This window comes from Eupeodes corollae, chromosome 1 (assembly GCF_945859685.1).
Source record: "Eupeodes corollae chromosome 1, idEupCoro1.1, whole genome shotgun sequence".
NCBI classification, from domain to species: domain Eukaryota; kingdom Metazoa; phylum Arthropoda; class Insecta; order Diptera; family Syrphidae; genus Eupeodes; species Eupeodes corollae.
In genome coordinates, this window is record NC_079147.1 from 184979605 (window position 1) to 185007090 (window position 27486).

At 33.5% G+C, this 27486-nt stretch overlaps 1 protein-coding gene across 5 annotated transcripts in view; it reads right to left on the minus strand.

The window, feature by feature from the left end:
- LOC129953876 (probable serine/threonine-protein kinase DDB_G0286465) overlaps positions 1 to 27486 on the minus strand; it is a 386722-nt gene that overhangs the window by 171444 nt on the left and 187792 nt on the right. For all 5 annotated transcript variants that reach the window (XM_056067400.1, XM_056067398.1, XM_056067399.1 and 2 more), the window contains exon 4: positions 16114 to 16329. The gene's annotated coding sequence lies outside the window, so the exon portion shown is untranslated. The remainder of the gene's footprint in view (positions 1 to 16113; positions 16330 to 27486) is intronic.

The window sequence follows — 27486 nt, forward strand, 5'->3', positions numbered from 1 at the left end:
TATGCTGCCACCATACTACACTTCTTGCCAAAAGTAAATGAAGACGTAGCCCCTTTTCCTTCTCATGTCACATATTCCTCCTACCTACACAATCCTTATCACTTACCTTTCCCCCTTTCATTTAATAATCTAGCAATCCATGATTATTATAAAAAAAATCATTAATATTAAAAACATTCTATTTCAAAATTCATTATATTTAAATTCATAACATAACTTAAGGTTCGTATGTACAAATACTTTCTAATAATAAAACAAAAGAAATTCAAAAATTGTAAACAAAAATAATAATTGACATTTCATTTTCAAGTTGTCTATACAACTGGCTTTGCAGATAACTCAAATTGAACCAATAAATGAGTAACAGACTTATCTCAAATAACACTCGTTCATTTTTATTTATTTCTTTCTGTTAAACTTAAATTACACTCAATGCAAGGTGCAATGTATTATTTTGTTTATAAGTGTGAAAAAAATGAGTGCGAATCAGTCTGCACGCTATTGAGTGATTTTTTTACTCTCTTTGAGTATAACGAAAGCGTATCTTCATAAACTATGACTCATAAATTTGTTTTTGGTCTTTAAGAAAATTAAATCCTCAACACAAAAAAAAATTTAATTAAATAAAATAAAATAAAAAAAAATAAATGAAATTAAGCATAAAAATTGTATCTAATATTAGGAGTGATAAAAAAATGACTATTTTGCTTAGACGTTTACCAATACCTTTTGCTTAAAAAAATAACCAATTTGTTTTCAAATTACTCACTTGTTGTGTTGAGGATCCATCCAACGTTGTGCGCACAAAGATTGATGTAGATCCTCGTTATTAGTTTTCGTTGTTTTGTTTTTATTAATTTTTCGAAATGATTTAATATAATTTTGGTTTTTGTTTATATGATTTGATTGGAGGTTGGGGGATTGGTAAACAGGGTTTTCTTTTTTTTTATGATCATTGATTTCTACCTTTTTTTTTCACTCTCACACTATATATTTTAATATTAAATGATAATTCCTTTTTGTTTATTTGACTTATTAACCTTTTTTTCTAATTTTTCTGTTTTAGCTTGTTTTTCTTTTTTGTTAGTTTTTGTTCACTTTTTTCCTATTTGTTTTCAATTTGAGCTAAGAAAATTTATGCTAAACTTTTTTTTTTTCGGCCAGCAATTTTCGATGGTCTGGTAAGTTAGGGTTATGGAGGGTTTATCATGTTGTGGATCTGGGGTGCTCCAGCAATGTCCGATGAAGTACCATGGGCGTCAATTCCACATGGCAATTGTTACACTCTTCGGAGCTTCTTTACAACTGAGCCTTACTGGCTGTAAAGCTATTTGGTAACGTCTTGCTTAGAGACCACGGTAGTGGCGATAGAAAAGAAGCACCAGGGTACATATATCATATGAAATTTCTGCACGGGTTGGCTCTCACGGAGGTTTTGATTTATCAATCGCTTCTCCGTGTGTCAATGTTTTATGTAATATTTATTATAACACAATTAATTGAATAGCTACACTGGGTGTACAGGTCTTAGGTACACGCACAGTTTTGGACATCCAGAGTATTACCCCAATTCAATAAGATTTTCAATATGCTGTATTATATTAAATATTTGGACTATTCTCACGTCACGGGGCTGCTATTGAATCGTCTTTGTCGGGAGCAAGTAGCCAAAGAAAGATCGAGATCGGAAATTGGTTAGCAAGATGCACATTTTTCGATCTTCGAACCGATCTGAACCGATTTGTACAATCGGTTCAGTGGTTCTTTCGAACAAGAACCATTTATGGTCCGTTAACATCGATTATAGGGTGAACCAGAAATTGGCTATGTATGTTGTATCGTACTTTTGGAATGTTACATAAATAATTTCATTACAGATGACTATATTAAAAAAAATTGAAATAAACCTTAAATCCAATTCTTACAGTTTTTGGAAATTCGTTAATTGTAAGAAGAAAACATGTAACCTAACTTAATGACTGAATCAACATAAAGAAATAATGAGCCGAGAATAAATGCAAACTACTTCCAAGATGGTTTTGTTGAATATAATACTATTAGTTTTCCTAACACACCTAACACTGTTTTAAATTTCCCCTACCTTAATTCTATCAATTTCGTGAATATACTGTCTTTAATAGTATCCTAGAACTTGACGAATGTTTTAATCCTGGTCCCCACATTGTACAAATAAATGCATTAGGTGGCGCAACAGTCTGTAGGGAATCAGAGCCTAGTGACTAACAACTCTTAACCATTCCTGTGTACGAGTAATTACAGGGATGGAGGGGACCTACAGTTTATATGCCGAATCCAACCGGTTAGTTTGAGAAAACACTTTTTCATGACAAGAATTACTCTGGGAGGATTTGTCAATTCTTCGCAAGAGGCAGTACCCGTGAATAAAATTTTAGGTGGCACAGGTAGGGATCGAACCCAAAACCTCTCGCATGATAGTCCAACGCACTAATCATCATGCCACGGGTACTACGGGCCCCGACATTGTACTATCATCTATTTTAAAGGAATGTGAACAAGTGGATTGTATCTTTACTGATTTTAGCAGGGTTTTAACTACTAATTCATAAACTTTATAGTGTTAAGTTTCTTAATGAGTGTTCAAGTTCATTTTTTGTGGATTCTGGTGTTCTCCAGGGTAGCCATCTTGGTCCTATTCTCTTTGTTTTATTTATACATGATTTAGTTTCGATCATACAAAATTCCTCTGTACTAATATGTGCTGATGACATTGAAATTTTGAAAAAAGGACTCAACTCTGCGTCTGACTGTCTTCTTAATATTATTCAGGAGGTGGTGAAAAATAATGGTCATATTTTAAAGGTTGACAAATATAAGACCATGAGTTTTACACACAAAAAAGTTCCAATCGTTTTGAATTACATGTTTTATACTTGTCTTTTAAGTAGAGTTAATGTGTTTTCTGACTTGGGTGTTGTCTTAGATTCTAAACTAACCTTTAATGAACATATTAACTTCATAGTTAAAAAAACAAATAGAGTTCTGGGTTTAAGAGTTTGGTCGTGATTTCCGCGGTCCATATTTTAAAATTACTTTTTTTTCAGAAAAGACTTTTGCGTTTCTGTCTACGATCCTTTCCGTGGTTGCATAATATTCATATATTAACGTCTTACTTACAAAGATTTTCTTTCATAAACTTTCCTTCCTTGAGAAATCAGAGGAAGTATGTTAAATAGACAAATTTCATCACCATCAGTTCTTGATAGTTGAAACTTAAGTTTTAGTCATTCAAATATAAGACTCCAGAAAGCATTGAATACTGATTTTGGTAGATTCAACGGTGGTGCACATATCACCATTATTTTAATCAATTAAATGAAACTGTTAATAAATGTCACTGTTGTATTAATTTACCAAATGATAATATAAAATGCAAATTAATGTTTTTCAACAGCCTAGTTTAAGTTTCAGATTGTATGGGTTTGTGAGTCAAAGTGTACTTGGTCTGACTTTAACGAAAATGGATTGCTCAACTATTTTGAGAATCCTCAAGTAATTGAAGAGAGACCATTACATTCACAAAAAAATACTCTTTGGTACGCAAGTGTGATTGGCCCTTACTTCTTCGAAAACGACGATAGAACGACTGTTACCGTCAATTCGGAACGTTATGGTCAAATGATAATCGACTTGATTTTTGTCTGCTATTAAAGAAGACGACTTGGTGAATAATGTGATTTCAACAAGACGGGCCACGTGCCAAACAACTCGAGTGAATATGGCTTAATTGCAAGAGACATTTCCTGGTCGCCTGATTTCTCGTCGTATTGATATTAACTGATCACCAAGATCATACCGTATTTATGTAGATAAACCTTTAACACTTAAGCACTTAAAAACCCACATACGTCAAGTTATGGCTGAGATACCGCCTAATATGTGTCGAAAAGTGGTGAAAAATTACCTCAAAAGGATCGATGCTCGCAACAATTTGCGTGTTGGTCATTAAAATGATAAAGTGTTTCACACAAAATTTCAATAATCAAACTTTATAATAAAAAAGAAATATCATGAATAAAAACATGTTTTTTTTTATTTACGTTTACTTTTGAAGCCCCAAAAGAGATAACCCTGTATGTCTTAAGAATATCTTAAAGTTCGATGTCCTCTTATTAAGTTAATTTTCGTTTCAATACAAAATTTCAAAATTGATAAATTTTTGAAAGCTTTAGGTATTGTTCATTTCTGTCAATGCAATCTGTGACGATAGAAATTTTAATTCGCCTAAAAATATTTCTTAGGTTAAACTCTTAAATTTTGCTGAAATTTTGACATTCTACACCAAAACCTATGAAAAGTGATTGTTGAATAGAATGAAGAACTTATCTTTTCATTTCATACAGTTGTGTAAAACATCAATTTTATTCTACCACCAACATTTATCAAAAATTAAATTTGTGATAGAATTTTTTTTTACGCGAAACCTTCAATTCCAACGTAAAATCGACAGAAAAGAGGAGAAAAGTTTAATAAAAATATTTTCCTTAGTTGAATGGCAATGTAATCTCTCGTACCTGTCACTTCATTTTCGATTACAAAAATAAACGAAAAAATAAATAAGTTTTAAAAGTAAAGTGAAAGAAAAATGAATTTATCTGATTGCAAAATAAGGGAGGGCAGGGTTGTTTTAAAGGTATAGTGTCATAGGCCATGGAAGAAATTGAAATATGTTTAAAAAAATACGACCCTTGTATATGGTAAATCAATTTAATAGAGAACTCATCATGATAAACAGCCTCCTTGCGTGTATTGCCTTTGTCATCGCAGCTGAAAGGAGTACGTTTACAAATACATTTATTACTTTTTTTTTTAAAATCAATTTTTGAGACAATTTTTATAATCATTTTATTTTTAATATTTTTTTTTTTTTGCTTTAATGAAATCTCTAACGACAGCTGCAGCACAAGCAAAAAAGTTAAAAGGATTTGTTTTGTGATAAATAAATATTGAAATGAAAATCAAAATCACATCAGGCATATTCGATTAATTTTGTTGAATATTTCGAAAGTGCGAAAAAATAAAACATTTTCAGGTTAAATTTTTGTTTGTTTGGAAGATAAATATATAAAATGATTTATTATGATGAACAGTTTTAATTTTTTCTTTTGCTGATGTTTTTTCTTTAAGTGAGATGTGTGTCCTGAATAATATATTTTTTATTTTAATTTTTCGCTCTGAATATAATTATTTAAATGATTGATTTCAACATGAAAATATATTTGCTGAGAATTATTTTCTCAATTTATCTCATGAAATGTGAATTTTTCCAAAAAAATTCTAAATATCTATTTTTTATATAAGTTATTTGAAGTTTTTTTTATAAGATCTCAATTTTAAAAGTTTTATTCAATTTACGGGATGCCACTCATTTTTTTGTTGAGTAGTTGTATACCTATATCTTAGCCTATACACAAAAACATTTTCCTCAATCGAGGGAGATTTTCGCTCGGTTAGACAAAGTTCAGTTAAAAATAACTGAGTCTTGTGGAAAAAATAATTTTTAAAGTAAGGTTAGTCAAATCGGTAAAATAAACACATAATGATAGCCATCCTAAGATAAAAAGAAATAACACGTGCTCAGGGACCACCTGTCTTACGAAATGAGAACAATCAGCAGAGCATTAAATGAAGACATGTTGTTTTCATTTCAGGTGCTGACAGAATAGTCGGTCGGAAAGAGAGAAGCACCAACATTCGGCTTTCAGAAGAATCTTGGGCAAGGATCAACGAACGCAAACAATTAAGGGCTCGTAGAACTGCTGCACTAGGGGAAGAAAGAAATGAGCTGGAGTCCTCGTACCACATGAAGAAGAGAGAGGTTCACAGCAGTGTGCGTCGTGGCAAGCGTAACTACATCATTAGCGCAATAAGCAGAAGATGCTGCAAACAGGTGCGACAGCAGGACCGTTTGCAAAATAACCAAAGAGCTGACCGGTGCACACAGCTCAAAACAACACCTGGTGAAAGAAGTAGACGGTACTGTGATAACTTCAGTAAATGAACAAGTAAGAAGGTGGAAAAAACACTTTTCCTCGGTTTTAAACCGAGTGTTTGCAAAGAACGTGCAGCCCATGCCTCCTGAAGCGCCTGAAAAAAATATTCCCCGAATCCGCATAGCACCTCTCACTAAGATCCGCAATCGAAGCACTTAAGAACAACAAAGCGGTAGGGCTTTATGGAATTCCCGTAGAGCTTTTACAAACAGCGCCAACGTCATCAAGCGAACTAATTTATCCGCCCATAAAAGAAAACTGGACCACCAAAAGCTTCTCCAATGAGTAGAAAAAGGAAATAATCGTCAAACTACCTTTGTCAGGTAGCGGAGGGATCCAATGGACTTTGACATCCTATTTGAAGCACTTGGATTACGCGGACGATGTTTGCTTACTCTCTCATAGGATCATGGATCTCCATCAAATGACAACAAGTGTGGGGGGAGAAGCAGAAATTGTGGGGCTAAAAATTAATTCCGGCAAAAACAAAAATGATCAGACCCGTCCATCCTCTCAAACAAATATTTTCTCGTAAACGGTGGAAAAAGTGGAGAGCTTTCTGAACACTGGAAGTATTGTCTCCATCGAAGGTGGAACTGAACAAAAAGTCATCTGCCCCATCGGCAAAGCAAAAGCGGTTTTCGGTATATTGTCAAAAAGGAGGAATAACTCTAGCAGCTTAAGAACAAAGCTACGACTTTTTCACACAAATTTCGAATCTATGCATCCTTATGGATGCAGCAATTGGAAGGTTACTTCAGCCATTACAAGAAAGCTGCATTCCTTCGAGAATAGATCTCGTCTTAACATCCTAAGGATTTTTTGGCCAAACCGTATTTCAAATGAGGTTCTTCATAGAAGGACAAGCCAGGAACCTATAGACTCTATACTATGAAGGCGTAAGTAGCATAGTAGAGGTCCCGCGCCCCTTAAGGGGTTCCCAACGGACTTAACAGGTCTGAGAACCAAAGTAAGTCAAATCGGTTAAATAAACACGGTTCAAAACTCTAACTACATATAGCCTCATGAATTAATTTGATATAACAGAAGATTATATTTTTAAATATTAATATTTAACATGCAGGTTAATTAATATACTAACTAAGTAAATGGGCTAATTTTCACAGAGGAGGTCGGTTAAAAAAAAAAACAAATAGGTTTGTTAATATTAAAAACGTAGGTTGGTTAAATTAAAGGGAGTAGGTAGGCTAATTTCAACAGAGAAAGTTGGTAAAATTTAACCAGGTAGGTTTTTTATTATCAGAAAAGAAGATTACTTAAATAAAACCGAGTACGTTAGTTGGTTATAACCAAGGAGGTTGGTTAATTAAAATCGAGTAGGTTGGCTTATTTCAAACGAGAAGGTTAGTTACTTAAAACCTAATAAATAGGTTGCTAATAACCAAGTTGTTTTGATTAAATACAGCACAGTAGATTGTACAATATATCGCCAACAAATTGTGATCACTTTTAAAAAGAAATAAAGCTGTTACGTTGTTTATTTGGCACGTTGAGCCATCTTGTAGTAAATTTGTATAAATTGAAAGAGTTTTTAAAGTGTTTTATTTCTCAAATATTCACGAATTATTTTTAGTGCCTCAAGTATTTTTTTGTCATTTCAATTTTTTGATGAAGATGCAAATCTTAAACAAATTCAAAAAATATTCAAAACACTTGTTTTCAGTTTGATTTTTAATTATTTACAATAATTCCAACACCTTTTTGGCAGCTGTCACTTCATTCATGCTCAGTTTGGTTTGCCAAGTCTTCTTGAACAACGTTCAGTAAGCGAAAGCGAACACAACGAAACCATAAACGTAATGAAGACAATTTTTGTCGAAATTATCGCCTGTGGCGTGGTTTCCAAAATCGTTCTATTTAACACCGCTGGTCTACTATTTTTGGTGGGGTTGTATGAAGTCGCTTGTCTTTGCAAATAAGCTCGAGACGAGTGACGTCTTAAAAAAGAATATTCGGCGCATTATTGCTAACGTCCTGCAACCAGTAGTCGAAAATCGGTATATTGGTATCGAGCAAGCCGCCTTAACCACTTGACCGAAAAAAAAAAACAGTTTTGGAATTATTATATTGATTATATTGTGTGAATAATTTGCAAAATCTAAAGGACTTTGTACTTTTATTTGACATCTCAAAGAAATCTTAATACTCCAATGAATTTAATCCAGTTCAAAAACTTTCACAGATCTTACCAAACACATGACATAAACAACCTAAACTAATTAAATTTGTATAACCTCTTATAAGGTGCCAAAATACTCTTTAAATAAAATACGTATCTTTTCTCCAAAAAAATTATGTCACACGTTTTTATGAATTAAATTTATTTGCATAAATATCTTCTTGTATATAATAAAAGTTTGACATTTAACCTTTTACGTACATAAAGACCATTGCCATTATTACACCAGCTCTACCAAAAACTCAAACCGTTTATTCTTAATATAATATTTCTATTGTTTCTCTACTAATTGCAAGTCATTTAGTTTGCCCTGTGACCTTCTAACATTAAAAGCTTTCTAATTGTTTTTTCTTCTGTTCTTGTTCCTATTTTTGAATAGACCTACATTACATATGTACATTTAAGCAAATAAAGTGAAACCTCACATCGTCGTTGTTAGCCATTTAATTTATATACGCACAAGACTCTCCATAAATGACAGGTAAAATTGTCACAAGAAAATTTATATAGAGCCTTTATACGTTTATCTATCTTTTAATATCTGTCTATAAGGAAAAAACTTAACGTGAAACCATTTTGACCCTAAAAACCCATCATCATTGTCATGAAGAGAAGACAATATTATCATCATCATTGTGCACTCTGAATGTAGATTAACCATCAACCTCCCCCCGTCGAACTTTTTCATATATAATTAACTCAATAAAGCGCCACTCCTGTACAAACTCGTACCAACTGGGATGGCCTTCACTTTCACCCGAATGAAAAGCCTCTCTATAATTCTTGAACTTGTGCACGTTCCAACTCACGTCTCCGTTTTCGATTAAAAAACAAAGCGTACAAAATAAATAGAAAAGAAATGAAAACAAAAACATGGTCAAGCAATGCCCTCTATTTGTCAGTTTTTATCTACAGAAAAAATAAAAAACAAATCAGAGTGCAAAAAGAATAGCAGAAGAGCACTACAAAAAAGGCAAAGCCCCAGCGCAGCACAGCGTCTATAAGCCCCCTTGTAATCCTCTAACTATGGCTAAGGCTTGCCTGGCTAAGCTATGGGTGTTGTTGAGAGCGTTGCAAATACTCCATGAAATTACTACACCATCACGACACAGAGTGAAACTCAATACTCATCGAGAGTAAGTACTTTTGTGAAACTTACAATTTACATATTATATTCTTATACATATTAATTTATGTAGACCAACAACAACGAGTTCCTGAATCATATACAAAACACCAAGTAATCCCTTATTTAGTATTCAAAGGCACAGCGAGGTCATAATAGTTATAGGAATACCTATACAGTTTTATGGCAGACTCATATTATTGACTTACACTCTGATAGATGGGGGGAAGGTATGTAATGGTTACATAAATCCATTCATAAATCAAACCTTAATAAGTTTAGGATAGAGAGGATGAAATGACATAAAGTGAATCGTTTAATTTAACATTTTGATAAAAATAAATTTTTGTTTTTTAGGCATGACGCCACCAGAGGGACACCATCAATGTGTAGTAAAGGTGAATGGGTGTCTTTGAACATGAGAGGGCATGTGATCCCTAACATTTGAAAAAGATGTTCTTCTTTGTTGAAATTTTCAAAAACGTTAAGTTTTCCTTTTTACGTTCTGTAAAACTTAGGACTTTTTAAAAATAAGATGTTACACCTGAATTTTGGTTAACCTTTTTCTTGAGATCCGACTGATTTTTAATCTTTCTTACTTCTAGGATTTACGGCATGGGGTCCCATAGGGAAAGACTGACTGACACTATGAATGCAATTTAACTCTTTGCTTAGGACATTATAACACCTTAAAAGAACTCTTACAAAATGCCTCAGACAGACTAATAATTTGGGCTAATTAGCGTGGACTGGGTGTTAACCCTTACAAAACCGATTTAGTCTTATTTTTGCAGAATTCTATATGCCAACCCTCCTTATATTAAAAGAATCCAATTAATATTCTCGGACGAGACTAAATACCTGGGTCTTGTTTTAGATGAAAAACTAAATTGGAAACGCAACGAACGGGAAAGAGTCGACAAATCTACTTTAGCTCTCTTTTCTTACAAAAAAGCTATTGGTAATAAATAGGGCTTACAACCCAGCATCCACGTATTGGTTGTACACATCAGTAATCAGACCGATTTTATATACGGTGTGGCAGTATGGTGGACTGATTTAGAGAAAGCTATAAATCGGGACAAATTAAATAAAGTCCACCGTTCAGCTTTCCTATGTACAAGCGGATCGCTTCGCACAACCTCATCTGCGGCACTGGACACCTTACTCTACCTAACACCTCTTGATATATTTAGCAAACCAATAACTGCAAGCTCTGCTATTCGCCTCAAAGCTTTGTAGCAGTGGATTAACAACAACGTTGGCCAATCCGTTCTTAGGTATTTAGAATCAATTCCAAAGCACAAAGACTACACCAACCACCAACTGCAATTCGACAGAAACTTCCAGATCTTTCTGGACGAGTCAATTCATTTTTATACAGATTGTTCAAAACAAAAGAAGGGATTGATGAAGGTATGTACTCTAAACGGCTGAAAATAAGTCTCTCATTCCGCCTTCCCAATCATTGTAGCGTGTTCCAGGCGGAACCTTTGGCTATAAAAGAAGTCTTGTCCTGGAAACGTGATATCAACTTCTGATATATGTATTTGCTCAGACAGTCAGGTCGCTATGAAATCTCTGGACTTTGTGTCTATAAACTCTTTAACAGTCCATAACTGTCGATCATCTTTAATGGAGATGGCACAATATTTTAAAATTCACCTTTTGCTGGGTGCCGCGCCATAGAGACATGCCAGGTAACTATAAGGCAGATGAACTCACCAGGAACGGTACAGTGCCGCCCATCCTACCACGTTTGGGAAATGCTGGCATATCAATCGCTACTTGTAAACTGTTGCTAATGCAAGATGCTATGGAGAAGGCAAACACCATCAACTCGTGTTAGGTCACAAAAACGAGGAAGAGGAGAAAACAGTTCTTTACCTTCTCTGTACATGCCGTGCTGAAGCTCAAAAACGCAGAATTACCTAAGAAAATTCTTCTTTAACGATCTAAATCATATCAGCATAATCAGCCTCTTACGTTTCGTAAGGACTCAAACTGGTTAGATTGAGGTTAGGAGGAAGCCTCAAGATTCATGTAATATCACAATGGGCCATTAAACTGGCCTAAGTGTGTTCGTTTCCATTACACAGCCACTTTAACTTAACCAAACCTAACCTTAGGACATTAGAAAAATGCATCATTTTAATATTATAGGTATGATTATTAAGTTTAATGGTGTTTTTAAGAAGTGTTATTTTCAAGAACAAACAAAATGCATATAATTTAATTTTATTGACAAGCGTTACTAATCTAATAGTTTGATATTGTGTTCTAGAATCGATTTTGGGCACGTGGGATCTTATGTCAGAAAAAAAGCCCAGTAATGTTAAATGGCACGAACTTCGAAGCCAAGCCACATGCTAACGACTCGAAATATTACGAAGTTTCCTTTAATAAATCGAACGTAATTATTATTTTGGTAATAAATTTGCACCATTTGCATTTTTTCATAATGACAAGGGGGCACATGATCCCTTTTTGTTGGGAACTAAAACTCTGTTCAACTTTTGCCTTTCATTTTAAAGTTAACTTCAATACTTGAGTATTGCTTCTAGACACAATTGAAATAGTACAATATACACCCACTCGCCTAAGAAACTCAAAGTTACGTCTCTGGGAAATTAACTAAACTTCTCCTTTTGTATTTATTTTAATTTAAGTTTGTTAAAAAGATATGTGATTCGTTGTCCATGACCTTGAAAAAAACACCCTTCATCCTATTCGATTAGCTGCCTGTCAAAATGTCAACAACAACAAAAATATTCGAATATCTCATTCGAATATTTTTGTTGATATATTTGATATAATTTTATTGACGAATTTATGTATTCTATATGTCATAGGGTTTTTGGTCTTCTTCCCCTTAGTCTCGTTTATAGCCGTCTTCATCATAGCTTCGTAGCAAGCGGGTGATTTATCAATTGAAATTTATTCTGATTGTTTGGTTAGATGACATACGACAAAGTAAAAAGTTAACTGGGATTTTGGTTACACTGAAGTGTGCTGATTGACAGATTGTTTTCAGTGACAGTGAGAATGAGAAAAAGAGAGTGAATTTAGTGTATACAACAACCAAAAACCCTACTCACTCACAACAACACGTGAAAGCATTTTACTGTCACAGAAATAAAATATGTGTAAACCCAGCTACGGCCGACGACACGTGATAAAGTCTTTCCAAGAAAATACAAGTCCTCAGCTGCTAATTCAGTTGCCGTTAGTAAATCGATATATTTTCCTTACTCGTTGGTATATTATACCCAGAATCTCTTTTACTCGTTATTTATATCGAAAAATAGGAAAAATTAAGATGACTTAAGGGTTTTCTTCTAAATTGACGAAGTGGTTGCGGTAAATGTGTTGTGTATGTGTGTGATGCCAAGTGGTCTTTTGGGGAATCATTGTAATGTTAGAAATGTATTTAATGATATAACAAGAAAATTCTGCGGGGGAAGGTTTAAGCAGGAAAAAAGATAAATAATTTTTTTTTGGAAGCTGAGAGATAACTTATGGGAACTTCGGGACTAATTTGGGCTTTGTTCGCATGAGTTTTGGTTTATTTGCATGGTTTCATCGCTGATGTTATATACGAGTAGAAAACTTACAAGTGTTTTAATGTTCCTTTTTTTCTTCAAGAGTCACTCAAACACATTTCATCAAGCGTAAGGTTTTCTCAAGGGAAATTTAAGATATTTTGGTACAAAAAATATTTAATAATATTATAAACTTTTAGTTGTTTGCGAATATTTTGTAATTGGGTCATAGAGTCAAAATTCAGGTAACTGGCTACAAAAACTTGGAAAACATCAATTAACATTAAAGAAACGAAAGGATTAACTCAAACGTTTCACGTGGAATGTTAATTCACTCAATACATCACGTAGAAGTGTAAAAGTTAAAAACTTTTTCAAGAAAAGAGAGAAAAATAAATAAAAAACTTTTATGTTAAGGTAGTTAAGATTTGGTTATGAGACATTTTTCGTTTATAGTAGTCCCTTTAAGTCTGCTAAGTGCTAGGGATTTGTATTGAAATTAAGTAAGTAATTTAAGTTTTATTTTTCAATCTAAGCTTGTTTTGGCACAAACACTGTTTCTGGCTCGAAAACTTGACAAAAAGTCAGAATCATAGCTATGAAAAAGAAATTGATTTTACTTCACGCTTAAACAAAACATTGGGAAATCCTTAAGGCTTATTCCAAAAGTGGGTTTTTCGAAAAGAAGATTTGGCCGAAATGTAATATCAATGGATGTTGCTGTAAACAAGCTTATGAATAAAGTCCGTGACTGGTATGCAAGAAGACATCACTCATGGTCTGTGACAAGAATATTGCTGGTATAAAAGACAGTGTAAGACTCACTTCACGAACATCAACTTGCCATCGAGCTCAACAACTCAACATTTCACGCGCACTTGCCTAAGAAGAACTCGGAAAACAGGTTTTGGATTATTCTCTGTCTAGGTTTGATTAACCTTAAAAATGCAAGAATCCCCTTAATATACTAAGACACAGTGTAAGCTTTAGGAAAGGGAAGCGGTTTTGAATGGAGGTATCGGTGCACATTTCTTTTGAATTCCTGAATATTGCAATGACTTTGGGCAGACAGGAAAAGTTATCAATATTCGCGTAGTACGGCTTAAGAACGAATCTCTCTACTTGACAGTACGAACGAAGTTAGGCTTGAGGATACTGATTCTCATTCCTGGAGGCGCTAGTATTAGAGTTGAATTGCTTGAAGGGAGGAATGCAACAGACTATTTCTATAGAACATAATTCGTTAAAATAACGAGATGGGAATTATACTAAAGGACGTTTCTACATAAGTCTTATAAATAATAGCCACATCAGAAGGGGAGAAAAACTTCTTGCATCGCCTTAGGAAAACCAAATGTTTTGCATTATTTTGACATTACCGCATAAGTGATCCTACCAAAAGAGGTGATTGGAGATACACATATCGAAAATTACAAGGTTTTAAGTCTCCTTGATTCAAGTGACACTCATAGATAGAGGCAAAGGTGGTTTATTATGGTTTAACGATAGTAGGCAGCATTGCAGATTTTTGATAATAAAAAATGCTGTCCAGAAGAGAATTTACTTTGCCGTTGAAGATCCACATCCGAAGAGCAGGTTAGTGAATCTTAAAAAGGAATAATAAAAGATGAGAGTACTTTCGTCAGCGAAGCAGGTAAGTGGATTAGAAGTTACAAACAGGACACCTTTTACTCACACCAGCATTTATTTAGAGTTTTTCAGACTTAAATCCATCATATACTACTTAAAATATGAAGGTTTGGGAGGTAATATTTAATTCAACGAAGTAGAGATGCCAAATAAAAAAACGCCTGATGCTAAACTCAATCAAATGCTTTTATTAATTTTTCTAAACGATAAACAATGAGAACCTATTGCTATTCGTACAATAGCCGAACCGATATTCCAGACCTTTCCGTTAATTATTAATCAGCCTTTCTGATGACCTTGAAAATAAGGATATAAGCGCGATCAGTCGATATTCGACAGTAATGAAGGTTTCGCCTTTTTTGGTATGGACCAGCTGATTTATATTTTTGGTAATATCTTTAAGGGCTCAGGCCAATGCACGTTTGGGAAAAAATACTGGTCCAATAATATTACTTACACTTTTATGTTCCGAAGGAAGTGACAAACTGCCTAGCAAATAGTTTAGAGCTTTTTCTATAGAGTTAACAATTAGTGTCATTTACAACGAGCGTAGCAACCGAGGAAGAGTAGGAATTTCCAATAATTTTTACAAATTTACCACAAAGCAGTATTTTTTTGAAATAATGTTTTGTCATTCATTAATTTAGTCTGTCGAATATGGGATTGCAAGATCTTTCTGGATTTTCCTAAACTTTTACAGGGTTTTCTCAGATGAGTTATCTTTATTTTCTTCGATACTGCCACACAGTATAAATTCAATCAAGAGTGCCATCGTCGTCAACTAGGCCATACGAAACCATTTATACAATTACTCAAATATATTTATTTTTGTATTTGCACAAAAATGAAAAAAAAACTTGAAATAAAACTAAAAAAATTCACTATACACCATATTTTCCACTATACTAAAAAAAAAGAATCTAAAAACGCCCCCAACCATATCTATTTGGAAATCTCTTCAATTAGTCAAAATGGCATACAATTTAAAAGGAACAAATTATTGAATTAGTTGGAACAATGTTTTAGTACGAGCTTTGATTATATTTCACACGCTTGGCAACAAATTGAAGACAAAATAAAATAAAAATGAAAACGAATGAAAGGCAGACCCCCATTCACTTCGGTATCAAGAGAAAACTGTCACAAAAAAAGAAAATCAAATCTCAAAAAACCATGTTTCCATATATTTTTTTAGTTGCCGGAAATTACTGTCAATTTATTTTCTACGTGAGCGTTTTTATTTTTTCTTTTTCATCAAAAGAGAAAAAGAATAATTTAGTTGACATTACTGTTGGTGATTACAGTCTATTGCGTACAATCTACAAATATGAGCTCATAAATTGCTTTTTATTCCACATTTGCTGCACACAATGGTATTTAGAGAGCGTTGCATAAAATTTAGAAAAAACAATGTGTACTAACTCTGTGGGTAATGATTATTATCGTTTAATTACTGCCTTTACGATGAAAAATTGGCAATCAATTCCAAATTAATAATTGAAAACTAATTAAGAAGAAACATGGGGATTATATTGCAAAATAAGTCTGTTCAAATTTTCTTACCTTGACTGTTGTTATGATGAGGGTGGGCTGTTAAAACACTGTAGATGTAGAGTATCTTTGTATCTGTCTGTTATGACGTCATTGCCGCCATATTTCTTCCATAAAATTTAATATTCTTCTTCTTCTGCTTTATGTTCCACTGCACAAACTGCTGGATCCTGATGCTGCTGATGCTAATGTATATTTGTATGCTTTAATGTTTTTCGGCATCAATTTCTAAAAGGAGAACAAAAATATTTTTGCCATCACTCAAAAATGTCATAAATTTTCCAAAAAAAAAGAAGTTTTTATATTTTGTATCTTTGAGATAGTTTTTGGGTTGTATATATGTATCTATGCTATGTGCGTAGATAAAGCGGACCGAACAAAATGGTGATGGTAGTACTAAAATTACAATGGGAAAAATGTTAAAATATAAAATTGATGAGTCATAAAATGCAGAAAAGAACGTCTTCTCGGTCGCTTCTGGTGGTATCACCATCATCCGTTACTTCGTTGTCATAGCCGGTGTTGTTTTAGTGGTCGTTTAAAGAATACTTCTTCATAGTCATAGATAGGTTTATAGAAAAGTTATAATACTAAAGGGTAGTTTTGTTCTTTGACCTTTTCGATGACATTGTTGCTTTTTTTTTCTTAAAATCGAATTATTATAGGCTGAGGAGTTAGGTTATAAATTTTGTTTGCTTTTGAATCAAGAGATACCCGTAGTTGGTTCCAACTTTAAAATAAAAAGAAATATCGTATTTACGTTTACTTTTGAAACCGCAAAATGGATAAACCTGTATAATAAATACAAAACAAAGTGCATCATCATCATAAATATCACCGAACAGAACTGCGTACATTAAGGTCTACATAACAAAAGTCTAAAAAAAAAGAGATATAAAACCTTACCTTTTACTATATCAATAAAATATAAAGTTTGACACAGATTGAAAAAATAGAATGGCGTTGATCTGCAACTTTGGTTTTATATGTATTGAAATACAAATTCGAAAAGAAAAAGGATTTTTATTATCTTGCTAAAGTAATGTATTGAACATCAAAATCACCATCACGCAGATGGAATGAAATTAAGGTTAAGATTTTTTTGTTTAGTGAAAAAGAGTAGCGGTACGCATTTTCAACACTTCAACATCCACAAAGGAACTTGGAGTTCTCCAGATCAATCTACCGTCAACCAGAATAACTATATTGCGATCGAAGCCAGACACGCTTCCAGCATCATGTATGCCCGAACTTTCCGAGGAGCTAAAACCGACTCGGACCACTACCTCGTTGTAGGTAGCACTCCTGGTTTCCAGACCCAAGGCAAAACAAAGATATACTGGAAGAAGGCACAACATCGGCTACAATCGCGAGAGATCGCCAAATCCTTTTCCGACCGAGTTACAAGTAACCTCTCTCGAAGTTCTCTGCCACCAAGTCAATGTATCGAAAACCAGAAGCCGGCTCTGATAAGCTGGTTTTCTAGAAACCACCAACAAAGAACAAGGAACGAGCTGCTCATGAGCTCTATAAGCAGAAGAGGCGCAAGGAACACCGACTTCTCAGAAGGAAAAAGAGAGAGAGCATGAGAAGCGTGCGGTCGAAGATGTTGAGAGGTTTAAAAGCAGGAATGAAGTTTGAAAGTTTTATAAGCAGGTGAAACGAAAAACAGGCACATAAACCTAGAACCGAAGGCTGCTAAGACGAAAGTGAAACAATAAAGTCGAACCGCAGTCAATGCTGAGGCATGGAAGGACCACTTCTGCAGACTGTTATGCCGGCGACGACGAACCGAATTCCACTGTCAGGCAGGATGATCCATTCAACATAGACGACGAAAGCCAACATTTCCGTCCTCCCGACTTGGATGAAGTAAGGATTGCCATATCTAAGCTGAAGTCTAATAAAGCCGGTTGAGCGGATGGCTTGAAATTCTTTAAAGCAGCTCGAGATAAGTTGGTTAGGAGCATGCACCAACTTATGCGTAAGATATGGTCGGAAGAAAGCATGCCCGATCAATGGAATCTCAGTACTGTTTGCCCGAAAAAAGGAGACCCTCTTAACTGCATCAACTAAAGAGGAATCCGTCTTCTTAAAATAGCTTACCAAATCTTCTTTGCCGTAATATGTAAACGTCTAAAGCCCATCGTCTACAACCTGATAGGTCCTTATCAGGTCAGATTTTATAAACAAAAACAAATTTTGACTTCAAACTTAAAAATATATTTCTTTAACATAAGATTCAAATTTTAGAAAAAAAATGTGTTTACATATTTTTAAGGTATACAGAAATAAAGACATTGAATTAAGCTAAAACAATTATTAATAATTTTTAAATTTATTATTATTTTAAATAAAACACAATGTTTCCTTCGTACGCCATTACATGAATTTAATTTTCCCCGTTAAGAACTCGCAACTCCATTGCAACAATATTTACCAAAAATTGATGTTCTTATCTCCATAAATTCCTAAAAAATCTTGTTCATTTTGCAGAGACTGCAAATCTGTATTAAATCATTGCAATGAGGAACAAAATTGAGTCGCAGCACCTCACTTTTTGCCACGAAAATAGTGCTGATGTTATCTAATTAGTTATTAGGAGTGAAAAAGATCCGTTTAATTGGGTTGTAAGTCACTATCAAGTAAAAATTATAGGTCCATCAAGACTCTTGCTTCATAAAATAAGATTGGTTTAGCTGTTGCATTGAAGACCCAACATTTTTAATTCAAAGAAATGTCTTTTTTTATACAAAATCATTTGCCAGTTTTGATTTGAATCGTTTTTTCATATTTAGGTTAAAATTTAACTCCATGCTAAAATTTTAGATCTCTTCTATGGAACTTCCATTGTTTTGCTATTGAAGCTTTACCACTTTCATTATGAAAGATCATAACGTTTAGGCTTTTCGATGATAGCTTGTAAGTTAAATGTTTTTCAATAATTTTTTAGTCTTTTTACAATGAACTGAAGTGAAGTAACAGATTCTGCTAATATGACAATATTAGCCGTGGACATGAAAACTTTGATTGTGGTCGCACCAATTTTAACACCACAAGATAATCACATTATCAGGTCCTCTAGATATAGAGCGAAAATCAAGGGACAAAAATGCAAACTTGAAAAAGACCACGGTTTATTGTTAGTTTTTGTGATTTTTCTTTACCGTGATTTGTGTTTGAATTGAGGCTGTACTGCGCGAATGTAAAATGCTTTTTCACACTTTGTCGTTCGCAGTAATTGCCATATTCAGGAATTCAAAACCAATGTACACCATCGCCTCCTTCTAAAGCCACTATCTTTTTGCCAATGCACTCTGCCTTTGCATAAAAATGATTACAAAAATTCCCTTAAGTGTGCCAATTAAAAAAACAGAGGCTGGGATGCGACCCACACTGATAACTTCAAATCCCGTTTGTCGATTTGTCTTGCTTAACAGTTTGTAGATTTTCGTGTCACTTGAATTATTCTTAAAAATTAAAAAAAAAAACAATATTTTGCATATAATGAAATAGTTCGATTTCAAAATCTTTTATTGCTAACGAGATTTTTAGTCGAAAACGATTAACAATTTTAATAGCTTTTCTTCAAAGTTTTTTTCTTATACAAGCAAATACAAATGGGATGAATGAAATTCCATAGCTCACGAGATATCGAGAACCGAACATTAATTTTTCCCAAGTTTGCGTACTCTTTTTTGTAGATTTTATTTTTTATGAAAAAACGGATTGATGGATTTTTATAAAAAATTACTGAATGTCGAAAAGAATATTTTCTTTGAGAAAAAATAAGTTTGAAGCCAATATTTTTAACTTTTGAAAAGATATTTGAGTCGGAAATCAATTTTTTAATAACTTTTAGAAATGTTTTTGTAGGTTTTTATTTTCTGTAAATAAAACTGTCAATTCGACATTTCTCACAATTTTATAGAATGTTTCAAACAATACCTTTTTTTTATAAAATAAAAAAATAATTTGAATAATTTTTCTTAAAATGTTACTGAATGTTGACAACAATATTTTTTATAAGATTAAATTAGTTTTAAGGCAATATCTCAAAATTTTGAAAAGATATTTGAGTCGAAAATCATTTTTAGCAATTTTTATAAATTTTTTTCTTAGGTTTTTATTTTTTGGAAGAAATCGTCAATTTCGAATGTTAAAAACAATATTTCTTACAAGTGAAATGAGTTATTTATCACATTTAAAAAAAAATGATATTTGAGTAGAAAATCAATTTTTACCAACTTTTAAGCAATGTTTTTTTTTTAGGTTTTTATTTTTGGATTTTTCAAAATTTTACCAGATTTAAAAAACGTTAGCCTTCGTTTTACAAAATTGTTTTGGAGATAAAATCATTTTTTGTTCGTAAAATCTTGGAGGTGACAAATATTTTTTTCAGTTTTTTCGATTAATAAAAAGAAATTGGATTTATTTCCAAAGATATTTTTGTTTGGTATCACGTTACAATATATAATATAAAATTTAATTTAAGTCTCTACTGTTATTGGTTGGTGAGATATTTAGGGTTAGACAAAATTTCACCTTTATTTTAAAGTAATATGGTAAAAAAACACCCGCTCAATTTTTTTGAGAGTCCTTTTTGCATCTTTCTGCATTATTAAGCCAAATTTAACTTGACATCGATATCTCTACTGGTTCTTGAGCATTGGACGACGTACGCACTCACGTCTTTTATTTCGGCTCTAGGGACCTTGTAACGTCGAGAAATGTCAACATTTTTAATTCGACAAATAGGACCGATTACAATAACTTCCTATGGGAAGTTAAAAAATAAAAAAACTTTAAAAGTTTTCGAAAGATTTTAACACGTTCAGTTAGGAAAAGGAGTCAGTTCTTTGACTTTCAGTTTGGAAAGCTCGCAAGAATGCCTTAACAAACAAAATAACATTCTTTGATTAGTCAAGGCAGGACATATTCCAGTGATCTTGAACTGCATAAACGATCGCTAGAACGCGACTTGCTGTAGGAAGGTGATCATTCTCTTAATATATATTATAACCAGTTAACAACTGCTACCTTTTAGTTAGAACACTTTTCCACAATTGAGTAATGAAGGGCTGTCAGTGTCACTTTAACCTGAAACTACAAAAAGTAATCTGGAATTTGCTCTTCAGACTCCATAGTTTGTCTCGACATTGGACATACAGAAGATGATGTAGCCAAGCCAAGTTTTGCCAGCTTCCTGACTGTCATTCAGTTCGGATAAAATATTTTGCATGTTTCCCTAATTACTAGTTAACTTCCTTAAGTCTTAAAGCGCTGTACGATACCAGATATTAATTGTGTAGCTCAGGCTGTAGGAATTAAAGTGCATGAATAATGTGAAAGGTAGTACCGGTGGCATGATGGTTAGTGCGTTGGACTGTCATGCAAGGGATCTTGGGTTCAATCCCTGCCTGTGCCAGCTTAATTTAAAAAAAATTAATTTCGCGGGTACTGCCTCTCGCGAGGAATTGACAAATCCTTCAAGAGTAATTCTTGTCATGAAAAAGTGCTTTCTCAAAGTAGCCGTTCGGATTCGGCCTTAAATTGTAGGTCCCTTCCATTCCTGACAACAGTACTCGCACACAGGAATGGTTGAGAGTTGTAAGTCACTAGGCCCTGGTTCACAACGGACTGTTGCGCCACCCCATTTGATTTGATTTGAATTATGTGAAAGGAATTTTAAGCTTCATAATCCCCAAATTATTGACACAATATTCAAATTACTTCCAAAAACCCTATTTGCATAAAAAAAAGTATGTATTTTTTTCTATAGGCTTTTCAATCATAAATTTCCTTTGATAGCTTTTGATAGAAATTAAATCAAACTTTTGTTCGCATAGATTCCCGGTAGATACCAATAAAGGTTTAATATTCGCCATAATTTCCATTGTGAAAAATAATCATCATTTATAACAACAAAGCTATTCTAATCACTAGGACTCTTTGACTTTGATATAATACCCAGCTGCTCTTTTAATAATAATCAAAGAACAAAAATAATCACCATTCAGAAGGCTTTTAGCTACATATATATATTAAATAGGTACATTGTTTCGTGACTCGCTAAATGCCTGATGTTTCATCTGAAAAACCACTTAGGATGTCTTTCTCTTTCATGACAAAAAAAGAAAACAATATCAAAACCTACCCATAACCTATATTTGTAGCCTTATATTTATGACAGCGAGGCATTATATACAACGCAAAGGCCAATGATGTAGATAGTTGTATCGGTCGGTCTGTAGGTTAGATATTATTAAAACCATCATCAAGACCTCAGACCTCATGCTCTTGGTTGCACCGCAAATTGATTCACTCAAATATCTATCTACTTGCCTACCTACCTATGGTCTCTACAAATTTCAATTGAATCTGGCATAAATAAGAGTATACACAAAAGCACCAGCACAAAACGTTTTCAACAAAAGCGATTTAATCAAATTGCAAATAAAAACAAGAGTTCAAAAAAAAAAGAAAATAATAAACAATCCAATAAAAATTGTATCTCATTGTGCCGCATCTGTCACATCACAGAGATATCCAATATGGCGATATCTACCGACTGACTGTAGATATTGGGGGTGTATGTCACTCCCTCAATCAACAATACAAATAAATGTAGGTGCTTGCTTGTTTAGTTGTTATAAGAACTTTGTACACAAAAAAGGTTGATTATTATGAGATGATGTTGATGATTATGATGATGCCACCAAAGTACACTTTGCACTTTTCTATAAATTTATATGTATCGTCGTACACATACAAAAGATACATTTGTATCTGATAGAAGATAGACATAAATTAAAAGTCTAAGTAATTGCAAATAAATACCTACGACTTTAGTTTTAGCTTTATGTATTGAAAAGATATATTAAAAGTAAATTAGGTCTGTTTTTATTTTGTGCTCTTACTATTTCGCAAATAAAACGCTCACATTTTGCAATAAAAGCCATACAAATTTACAACGAGACGAGTGAGCGAATGACAACCGAAGATGAACGATGAACGACGCACGCGACGGACGGGGCCTAATGATTAATTACCTTCTGCATTGAATTCAATTAATAATGGGAATGTACAATAAGGTTCAGTTTTGATGTGAACTATGCCTATGTAGTTGATATGTGTATGCAAGTAGTTAGTTGAGCTTATTATGAAACTATATAATTAAATAAAGTTACGAAAGTTCATCTTTTGACGCTGTGCGATTCGTTTATATTTTTTCTGCTGTGTTAAATTTGTTTTAAATGTTCATAAAGAAGGATTATGTAAAGTTGTGACTCTAAAGGAATAGAAGATAAAACGGATACAGAGCCGGATGGGTTTTAGGATAGCGCCTGATTCTAAACTTACCATCATCACTGGTCAACAAGGTATTGTAGTTGGCTATGAAATTACATTTTTTCAAAGGTTTTCGATTGCTTTAGATTGTAAAATTTAAAAAATTGTGTTTGGCGTTTTGAGGATAATTCTTGAATTAATTTTTTTTTCTCAAAAAAATACGTTTATATTTTCCAAATTCACAATCAGTTACTTTAACATTCCGTTTAAGAATATTCAGTAACTTCCTCACTTTTCAAAAAACACTCTTTATAACTCATCCACCTTCCATGCTCTAACTTTAAGGATCGCCGGAAGCAATAACATATGGAAAAACGGTTTTTAACAGAAAAACGCAGAATATAAACCTTAAAATTATTACATTCCTGTTTTTTTTACACCCGAATCGAACCATTATTGTGGTAATAAGTTAGAAGAATTTGCAACCGTTGTTCATTATGAAAAACAAAACTGAACATAAGTCAAGTGACAGCTGTCAAAAATACTAACTCCGAAAGAACTATTGCCAGAGGGCAACCCACACGTCTGAAAAAACAACAACCTCTACAACTTTATAAGGTCAATTATAAAACAAATAAATACGGTGGCGTAACAGTCCGTAGATAACCAGTGCCTCGTGACTTACAGCTCTCAACCATTCCTGTGTACGAGTCATGTCAGGGAAAGAGGAGACCGGACGGCCAATTTGAGAAAGCAAATTTCATGACAAGATTTACTATTTGAGGATTTGTCAATTCCTCGCAAGAGGCAGTACCTGTGAAAAAAAAATGTTTGGCTCCAGAGGCAGCGGTTGAACCCAAGATCTCTTGAACAACGGTCCAACGTACCAACCATCATGCCACAGGAACTACTACAGCAAGAATGTTGACACGTTGATTTTGTTATTTTACTATTACATTAATTTATTGAAATTTTACTTTTCGGCAGCCAATTGTTTGTCACATAAATGTCGCCCCTTTGAAGGTCTAAATTATCTGTAGTACGCTCCTTGGCAAAATGGCAGTTAATAGAACGAAAAATAAATAATTCAAATTGCAAGAATAACATAACAGTGACAGCTGTCAAGTTGTGTTTTAGGTAATTTTCTAGAACAGCGTCTATTAATTTTGACATATTTGACATTTAGTTGATGGCTAATTGATGTTTTTTAAGAAATTAATAAATATCATAATATCACGACAACACGATACTTGAAGTGTAACAGAAACTGTGAACTTTATTTTATATAGTTTAAAAGCATCTTGTTAGATCAAAGAAGATGCTATGGAGTCTTAAAAAATAAATGATCTGATTGATTTAATTTGACAATATTTTCGCCTTTGAATAACAAATAAATTTAAAGGTTAAAATTGTCAAGACGATTTAAATTATCTGTAATATGTGAAAGTGACTTAATAATTTTTAGGACGATATCGACTGTGATACTATCTTATGATTTAAAATAGAAATTACTTTACACTGCAGAACACTCCCAGTGTGTGTTCTTTTATTTGAAGAATGGAGATAATAAGCTATTAGTGTTCTTTTTAACTAAATAAAAAACAAAAAAATTAATCTCAGTCCTTAGTTTTTAAAAAAATTTCAAATAACATCAAACAGGGAAAAGCAGAATGGGATAGGAATTTCCATCAGATCAGATTTTTGAAATACGCATCTTTAAAATATATAATAGACCAACGAAAATTGCTAACAAAAAAAAATCAAATGGGGTGGCGCAACAGTCCGTTGTGAACCAGGGCCTAGTGACTTACAACTCTCAACCATTCTTGTGTGCGAGTACTGTTGTCAGGAATGGAAGGGACCTACAATTTTAGGCCGAATCCGAACGGCTAGTTTGAGAAAGCACTTTTTCATGACAAGAATTACTCTTGAAGGATTTGTCAATTCCTCGCAAGAGGCAGTACCCGCGAAAATTATTTTTTTTTTAAATTAAGGTGGCACAGGCAGGGATTGAACCCAAGACCCCTTGCATGACAGTCCAACGCACTAACCATCATGCTGCGGGTACTACTGAAAATTGCTAGTAAAGTAAAGGTACGTGTGCGTGTCATTCTGAAGGCGGCACTGATCAAATTCTTTATGAACTAACAACGTGACTTTAAAGAATGATTCGAACTAAGTCCATCAAGAGTCAAAAAAGAAAACAAATAAGTTGTAAAACCATGTAGACCAACCCCTTACATTAATATTCAAATTTTCAGTTTCCGATTACGTTGGTAGAATAGCGGAACCGCCTTCCTATCCTGTATTGCCTTTCGATTGTCTAAGTAGAGAAAAGCTTCGGGCGGAATGAACCTACCAAGCTTCAGCAAAAAATCATCTATACTGTTTATGCTGGCTCTGCTGAGATTGGGCAACGTTGAACCATACCGGGCACCCATAATCAATCATCAGCCGGATAAGGGCCATGTAGCAAATCACCTTCACCCTGCTGTCAAGACGGCTGCTACAAAACAACCGTTTCGTCGTGGCAAAGGCTCTCCTAGCTCTGGCCAGAGCAGTACTCATATGTCTGTCGAAATAGAAGTACTGCTCCAACCAGATACCAAGGTACTTTACTACACTTTTATTCACCAGTGGCTGTCGATTTGGTCCAACGAACGCTAGATTTTTCCAGTTCTTTCTCGTATCTCTTGAGACTCGATACAGAGGAGTCCTGAACAGAATAGTTTCGCATTTCTGAAAGTTGATTTTCAACTTCCAGTTATCGCAATATTGCTGAATCTTAATAACCTCAATTTTTGGGGCCGTTCTATACGCAATTAGGTCGTCGGCGTACGCTATTGCCTGAGTCTGACTTGCTATCAGATCACTGGTGTAAGAATAAGATCGGCGAGTTAACCGCTCCCTTTAGAAGACCATTTTTAACATCAAAGATTTTGATAGATGTTATATAGTCAATTTTGACAACAAACCGTCTACCATTAAGCATGCCATAAAGCATATACAGCAGTGGTTTACTTATGCCAAATCTGTTTAACTTTAGACACAGACCCTCTAACTATACGGTGTCGAAGGCCTTCTTTAAGTCAACAAGACAAGCACCCGTACATTGCCTTTTAGATTTGATCCACTGGATTTAAGAAACAAGCTTAGACGCGGCATGAATAGTGTCATGTCCCGCCTTAAAGTCGGACTGATTATCCGGAATTATTTTGTTGTTCTCAGCCCACTTCGACAGATCTTTATTTACAACCATCTCGAATACCTTACTGATACTCGGCAGGAGACTTATCGACCGGAGATTCATCGGATTGTATCTTACAAACAAAATGTTATTATTAACAACACGTGGTAAATTGAATAAGTGTAAATTACATTCCAGACTCTTTGTTAAATTGAAATAACATAATTTTTTAAATTTCTTAATTCTGGGACTTTAAAGAACTGCAATAATTTTGTCTCCAATAATTTGAAATCATTGAGACTTTGTTCATTTTTTGCATTCACTTAAAGTGTTCTTTCAATAGCAGTCTTAGATTTTAAGTTAAATTTCACTACACAAAATATTCTTAAGTGGCCCGATTTTAATTGTCAGACATTGATTACAGTCAAAATTTTAAAAGTGTGTAGTGAAATATCAGTTAAGAATGAAATCTGAAGGTTTGGAGAAAGAGAATAAAATTTTCATTTCAATTTTATTGCAATGTATTTTTACATTAATTTATTTGAAAATTTCAAGAATTTAAATTTTTGTATTTTTTTACAAAAGCCTTCACGTGAAATACGAACGATAAACTAAAAATATAATGGAAAGTATTGTTAAATATTTTCAAAAAAGGATAAACATAAATTTATCGAATAAATCAAAATTTGAACTATTGTATTCTTCAAAATATTAAAACTAATTAAATGAATTTATATAAACTCTTACACAATTTTAGGATTTTCAAGTCATTGGCATTTGAAATATAAACTGATATTAAAATAACCCTGTTAATATTTAGAATGCACTTAAAATTCTTTTGATCTATCTCACTGCTTTAGTTTTATGTATTTTCTTTTTGTTTGGTGGACATTTTGAAGTTGAAATGC